This window comes from Lycium barbarum, chromosome 2, assembly GCF_019175385.1.
Source record: "Lycium barbarum isolate Lr01 chromosome 2, ASM1917538v2, whole genome shotgun sequence".
In the NCBI taxonomy this organism is placed as follows: Eukaryota; Viridiplantae; Streptophyta; class Magnoliopsida; order Solanales; family Solanaceae; genus Lycium; species Lycium barbarum.
In genome coordinates, this window is record NC_083338.1 from 150,036,019 (window position 1) to 150,044,198 (window position 8,180).

Sequence of the window (8,180 nt, forward strand, 5' to 3'; positions counted from 1 at the left end):
GGAAAAATTATCCCATTTCGATCGGGTAACTTACCCGCAAGAGGTGTTTATATCAAATAAATCACCTCATTTAATTATAGTTTAGTAGTAGTGTATGTACAAACACATGTAATACATCTATTGATTTGGTGTAGACACCCGATGCAAGTAATTCAAAATTGATCTGTTTTCTGTACTGTATGAGCCATGAGGTTAAAATCCCTTTGACGATTAATTTACAATGTTAAACTTTTAGTATTAGTTCCTTCTTTCAGTTGCTTACGGTTGCAGTTTTGTTAGTGAGAAATATTACTAGTATATAATTTGGGGGAAAAAAGGAATAAGTGGCAATCGAAGCTTTTGATAATCAATTACTATGCATCTACTTTGTTTCCACTGGATATTATTTGCTTCCGTGGATGAAATTTAAAAGGGGTTTCAATGGTTTTCAAAAAACTGACTTAACCGACCGAACCGTACCATATCGAACCGATTTTTAGGTTTCTTTTAATAAAACCAACGGGTTTTATATAAATTTATGACCATACTAAATAATTAGGTAGGTTTTTAATTGTGTAAAATAAACCAAAAAAATACCGAACCGAATAAATTTATTTATGTATAATATATTATATACTAAATTAAAATATATTAAAATATTAAAGTTTTCGGCTTGAGTTTGGGATGATGAAAATGACTACAAGCCAGCAACATAATTAACACCTAAAGTTCCAACTCTGAAACCTATTATATTACTCCTATTGAAATTAAGTTAGTTCTAGCATCTCGAGTAGTAACTAATAAGCTACAAGGACAACGATCTTGGATAGAAAGCTACAAAGTATTATATATTTCCCCTTGTATGATTTTAAATTCTCTTATTGGATACTCAATCTTAGTAGTCTTAGATCTTGAGTCTCATTTTTTATTTATTTTTCCCCCCTCGTGCAATCTAAAATATATTTTTTGTTTTTATTTAACATTATTTTACACTACCGTAAAATAGTGGGATCAATCTCTATTTTTGTCGTCTTTCATCTTTTCTTGATTCATCACCTTTTAATTAGTAAAAATATCTAGAGATTTTTTGTCAAAGTCCTATAGAAGTATGTATCATATTGTGTCTTAAATTTTTCTAGTGACTATAACATGATATTTTTAAAATAAAAAACCGAAACTTAACCGACCCGTGCCGATACTGAAAAGAAAACAGACATTATGGGATGGATTCGAAAAGTCTATTTTTGATTCTACAAAATGAAATAACCGAAAAATTGATACGGTATAAATTTTATAAAATAACCACCCGAATCGTACCATTGACACCCATAGAAATTTACAACTCCAATAGTTACGCATTGGCCTTGCTTGATTCCAATTTATATGGTTTTACCAATCTGTTATTTCACTATGCAACAAACATTTTGGGCATGTAATGTTCGATTGGTCACCCTCTCCTTACATATATATCAACTTTTAACATGGATTATTTATTTTCTGTAGCGTAGAGTTCTCTATTTATGAATTAATGAAATGATCGCCATTAGTGAATTGGCCAAACTTTTAAAAATTCAAAAGCATATCTTCTCAAATAAAAAGACACATTTCATTGAGACTCTAGGTGTTTGACTAGAAAGAAAAAGCCAAATATTGCAGTATTTTGTGACGCGAGATGTAGTTTAAGATATGTGTGCGAATTTTCGCTTATATGCACGGATATGTTTTCATTCACGTGATCATGTTATCTTTCTTTATGAGCGTAATGAGAGACCTTGAGATTCATGATATTATCTATGCCTGAATTGCTAAATCTACCATGGCATACTAGCTAGATTAAATTTGTAGGATGCTTGATATGTTATATGTCGATTATCTAAATAAACTTATAAAATGTATTGACAGTTTATATGCATTGTCAGTTACTTCTTTTCTCCCAATTTAAGTGATACACTTTTCTTTTTAGTCTGTCTCAAGAAGAATGATACATTTATATATTTAGAAATAATTTAACTACAAACTTCCATTTTTACCCTTAAGAAAATGATTTAGAGTCACACAAATATCCATAGCTTATTTTAGACTACAAGTTTCAAAAGTCTTATGTTCTTTCTTAAACTTTATGTGTGGTAAAAATATATCACATAAATTGAGGCAGAGGAAGTATTATATTATTGAGATGTACTACTATTTCTGTGCTTATGAATGATGGTATGAGGTGATGCAGCATCATGTTGACAGTGGACAGTTTGGCTTCACATACAACTGGTTTGGCTATCATTAAGGTGAGTATTTATAACATTGGACGGTTTATCGTAACGCATCGTCCATCGAAGAAAGTATGTTGTACCCTATACCTGTGGCTGATCATCTATTGAAATGCATAGATGGCATCACTTGGTTAAACATAACGGAGAGTGACATGTATATTTGCTACTGACTCATTTATACGTCTTTGCTATTGAGATATATTTATTGTATCTGTAACATATGCATTACTTTAGAAACTTGCAACAAAAGGTATAATAAGGGCGTTGGTCGGTGATCTTACTGGGCCCTTGTGGCTCACTAATGGGTTGGTAAATCACCAATTTAATTATTTGCATAACTTTTTGTATTTTACCCTTGCTTAATGATGATTTAATAGTCAAAAACTAACTTAATCTGATTATTTTTAAGTAAATGAACTTGAAGTATTCAATGAAGAAAGCTAGGAAATTAGATGGAAGAAAATGAAGTTGGAAGCATATATAAAAGTAGAAGGAGACTCATGTGAAGAAGACAGGAAATTTGGCTAAACGAAGACCTCTCGTAGAGCCATTTACAGGGAGAAAATGATATTAAAAGTGCCTAAGTATTGAGCAAGAAGGGAAAGAAAAGACGTGGAGAAATGCCTAAGAGAGTTAACTTATGTCTGCAGTCTGCACTCATGAAGCATATTCGGCTCCACGACTCAGACTCACGATCTCCCAAGCTTTGCAGTAAAATGTGGAGACCAACTTTGATCGTCTCCACGAGGTCGAGGTGTCCTGAAGTTTTATGCATTTTGTTCACTCCATGCCTAAGGCCAGGAACTACTTTCGGGGAACCGAAGTCAACATGATTCCAACCTGAAGCTAAAACGATCGACAAGAAACATTGGTCATCATTCGTGGAGACGAAGGTAGTTCGGCTCCATGAGTGCACCCCGCGGGGGAATTTTGTCTGAAATCTGTAGACTCTATAAATAGATAGCTAGGTCCTTTTTTTTAAGTATTATTATTATCTTGAACTTAAAAGTCATACAATTAGATAACATAATCTTAATGCAACCCAAATTAACTTGAGAAAGTAATTAGGGTTAGTCTATTCATTATAAAAGAAATATTAGCGAGTAATTTGTTGTGATTATCATAATAAATCCAATCAATCAAGCATGCTAAATAGATATTACCCGATGATTTTACACCTAGGCGGGGACAACTTACCTAGGCTTTACTTTTATTAATAAACTTCTAATTTAATTTCTTGCATGCCAAGTGTTTGTTATTTGCTTTATAGTCTTAATTTTGTAGAAGTATTTAACTCTAACACATCTATTTTGAGTTAAAGTAAAGTTTGCTGCTTGCACGCATAATTACTGCACCTACATACCCAAATTCTCCATGAATACGATCACAACTCAACTCCATTCAGTTATTGTATTTGTGACTATTGTTTTATACCTATTAAGTGGTGAAATATGAATGGATCACTCACCATTTATTGTTTTAATTTGTAAAGATTCGACTACTAGTGCCATTGTTGGCCCTATTTGAACCCGTTCGAGGCGTTCTTAGGTTTCACGTGAGGTGAGCAAACAACATCCAATTTAAATAATTTTACTTCCACTTAGGCTGGAACCACGTTTAATTTAATTGTCAAGAAAAGAACACTCACGTTTAAGTTTTGAAACCCTATTAAATAATAAACATGAAATATATTGAGAAGATTTTAAAACAAAACTAAACCGAGATAGAAACGCATGACTACTAGGTTAAAATATCAAAATAATATGAAATGAATGGCTGTAGTCCAAAAACAATTTTCATATCAATAATTTATTTAAGAAAAGAAAATATTCTAATCTAGTTACACAATGAGTTTTATTTTATTAGTTTTGTTTTTCTGGCTTGCCTTTGTGGATTGCGATGATTATCTCTCTGTTTTTACTTTTGGTACAAATTACAAAAATGACTAATTTGTAAGTCTCTATGCAAAGGTCTAGTCAAAGTGTTGGCTTCCTCAATTTTAATCATTTCATATTGTAACCTAAAAAGTTTTGTAGTTGGCATAACCCGGTCAAATAGACATACTCTCAATTTAGATGCTAACATTTAATTAAAATGTCATAATATAACGTGAAGATCCCTTTGTCAAAAAGAAAGAAAGAGTTCATCGAGAACAGTATTGTTTAACAACTTAAAAAAGCAATGGCAATAAAAATCACGATTTAATATGCTAATTATATAATTTTTTCAAGCAGAATAACCGAAATCATAATATGAGAAATGTACAAAAAAAAAATAGAAAAAACAAAATTAGAAAAATTTACTATGGGGATGACACTGTCAAAGTTATCTTGACTATTTAATGAGAAGTAAAGAAGAACGAAATCAACGACGGGCATCCTACATTCAGTAGCCCATTTGGAATTTATCTCATTTCTCACATATTAAATGTAACATTCACTTTTGGTTCTCAAGACTTTACTCCATACGTCAAAACCTTAGTGTTATAACCCTATAAATAAAATATTAATAAATTATAAAAGGATACAAAAGGCAATAAACTTAAATTGAAATATTTAACATCTGTCAGATCAGGATTGAGATTTGAATACATATTTTCATTATATATAAGTGCGGTGGGGGTACGAACACAGCTGCCCCCACTTGTACAATGAGCTTCACAAATTGTACACGCAATGAATGCTTGTACCATGAGGTATATAAGTTGTACACTTTATCCAACTATTTTTATATCCCACGTAGACATATATCATAGTACTTAATATTTTTATTCCTTTCTCATGTATAGACGTATGCACTTCAAATTTAATTTTTTTGACACATTTATTTCCTCCGTGCACTTTTACTTGTTCACTTTTGACTTTTCGTATTCTAGCTAAATATTTATTCTCTTCTCATGTATAGACATATGCAGTTCAATTTTAATTCTCCTACACAAATTTATTTCATCTGTGCAATTTAATATGTTTACTTTTGACTTTTCACATTCTTTAAGAACTAATAAATCCCACATGGATATATGTCATAGTACTGAATATTTATTCTCTTCTCATGTATACACGTGTGCACTTCTATTTTTATTCTCCGACACATATTTATTTCCTCCGTGTACTTTTACTTGTTCACTTTTGACTTTTCACGTTTTTGCTGAATATTTATTTTCTTCCCATGAGCTTCACAAATTGTACATGCAATGAATGCTTGTACCATGAGCTATATAACTTGTACACTTTATCCAACTATTTTTATATCCCACGTAGACATATGTCATAGTACTTAATATTTATTTCCTTCTCATGTATAGACGTATGCACTTCAAGTTTTATTTCTCCTACACAAATTTATTTCGTCCGTGCACTTTAATATGTTCACTTTTGACTTTTCACATTCTTTAAGAATTAATAAATCCCACGTGGATATATGTCATAGTACTGAATAGTTATTCTCTTCTCATGTATACACGTGTGCACTTCTATTTTAATTCTCCGACACATTTATTTCCTCCGTGCACTTTTACTTGTTCACTTTTGACTTTTCACGTTTTTGCTGAATATTTATTTTCTTCCCATATTTCTAATCTAATATATATAAGTGGCTTGGGGGTACGAACACAACTGCCCAAACTTGTACCAAAAGCTTAATAAATTGTACACGCCATGAATGCTTGTACCATAAGCTATATAACTTGTACATTTTATCCAACTATTTTTTAATCCCCACGTGGACATTTCTAATATGTCATAGTACTTAATATTTATTTCATAGACGTATGCACTTCAATTTTAATTCTCCGACACATTTATTTCGTCCGTGCACTTTTACTTGTTCACTCTTGACTTTTCGCGTTCTTGAAAAATATAATATGTGTGTGTCCAAATTTCTTGTTCATTTATAAAACCAAAAGAAAATTAACCCTTTCTAATAAATATTCTTCAAAATAGTCTATTGGAGAGAGACTATGACAAAAGAAAGCAACATGGTCAAGAGTCAAAGGAGGAAAAGAAAGAAAGAAAGGTTTATGTTTATATATCAATGTTAATTATTGTGGAATCTCATTGCTCAACATATATCTCTCTGCTGAGCTCTTTCTTCACTTTTCTTGCTACTTTTGGATTTATTTTTTCCTCTTTTGTGCATAACACGTATGATATACTGTTCTAACGTTGAGGTTCTACCTTTGCAGGCTGCTGTGAAGGAAGAACGGCGTGAGGCACGTCGTATGAAAAAAGAGACAAAGGTGCTATATAAGTGTGAAGCACATCGTGCTCAGAAGGTTGCTGCTTTTACTGGACCATCTGCCATACATCTCATGTGAGTATCCCTTCAGAATTTGTGTTTCAAGTTCTGGCAACGCACACATGCCTATACACTTTTGTAAGTCAGAATTCAAGGAGAATTTATGTGCCTCCGTAGTTTTGTATATCAATGATGGAAAAGAATCAGTAGATTACTAGGACCTTGGGTGAGTTTTGGTTGGACTTAGGGTGCAATTAGTAGAGTCCGATATCCAATTCTTAGACAACCCTTCCTTCTTTCTCCCATTAAGTTCTAACGTCTTTCTAATCATTTTCTTCTACATCATCCTTGCTGAAATTATATCCTTCTGACAACAAAATTGCTGTCCCTGAGGTGTTCACAACCCCTTCTCGTATCAGGGCTTATATTTTTGAAATTTCGTTTGGACTTTGGTGTGAAGCTCATTGTCTTTACCCCAGTTGCAAAAAGATGCTCCGCAGGCTAGTTCAAGAATTCCAAATGCTCCGGCCTTCCCTGTTTACTGGGTCTAAGCTAGTGAAACTTTAATTCACTACAGCATTGCAGTTCCTCTGTCGACAAACAAAAAGACCATGAAGTTTCAAATGCTCTATGTTAAGAACCATGAAAACCAGACATTAACCTTAGGCACTTTTGAGATAACTTGACAGCTAGCTAGATGTCAACATTTAAAAAAGATTTCATCTAGCAATCCAATTCTCAGTGACGATCATCAATTTTGTTATGCTGCAATAATGACTTTCTTGCCCTCTACCCTCAAAGTAATAATTAAACAAGGAGGTACTAGATGTAACTGTTAGTTGGCCTCAAAATTTAAAATTTCATGATGGCAATTTACTTGGGAAATATTTAATCGTGTTTCAAATATAACAATGGAGTAAAAAACTGATAGAATCTTTGGTCTGTTATTCTCTCACAGGTGACATCGTTTTGGTTATGTGTACTTTAAAGTCGAGCAATTGTCGATCCTCTTTTGTGCGCCCGAAGTGGGACCTCTTGATTGGCACGTCCTCTTCAATTAAAAAGATGATGTTCGAAAGCTTTTCTCCTCTTAGATGGTATATAATACATGATAGTTCCTCAAGACAGTTCTCAGCTTCGTAAACGGATGTGCGTGGTCAAGCAGAGTTGCAGCTTGATGCATTTTTGTTTAATTAATTGGTGGAATGCAGAGTGTTGACATGCTATATAGCTTGCTTACAGTTTATGATGTTATTGGAGTTTTAACGTTCTCATTAGCTTTTTTAACAGTTCGCAAAATGTCCTGCATTTAATTTTGAATGAGTTTCATTCCTCTGAAGTTTATCATTGTGGATTGGAATTGGATCCTTGGAATTCCTCTGTTCTTCTAGTGCTCAGCTATATTTGCAATATGTTTATTCATTATAAAAATTTGAAGTATCTGCTCACAAGTAAAACCTGTATATGGGATCATTTCATTTATGGCTTTTGTTGAATGTTTTTCTGTTACAAGGGATAATTTGTACATGAGCTATTGTGAACATAAACTTGTATGCATTTATTTGGTATCATTACATAGCCCGGAATCTGAATCAAGCAGATTACAACACTCTTAGTTACATCATGGCCTCATATCATGTACTATGCTTTATAACCCCAGTAAGGTGGCATAAATGTAAGTGTACCTAAACAATGATT

General features: G+C 32.8%; 1 long non-coding RNA gene across 1 annotated transcript; it reads left to right on the forward strand.

Moving 5' to 3' along the window:
- The first annotated feature begins 6,205 nt into the window (after nucleotides 1–6,205).
- On the forward strand, nucleotides 6,206–7,922 carry LOC132628084 (uncharacterized). Its single transcript, XR_009578030.1, has 3 exons — nucleotides 6,206–6,260; nucleotides 6,430–6,557; nucleotides 7,441–7,922. It is a non-coding gene; the product is annotated as an uncharacterized LOC132628084 (long non-coding RNA).
- The last annotated feature ends 258 nt before the right edge of the window (nucleotides 7,923–8,180 follow it).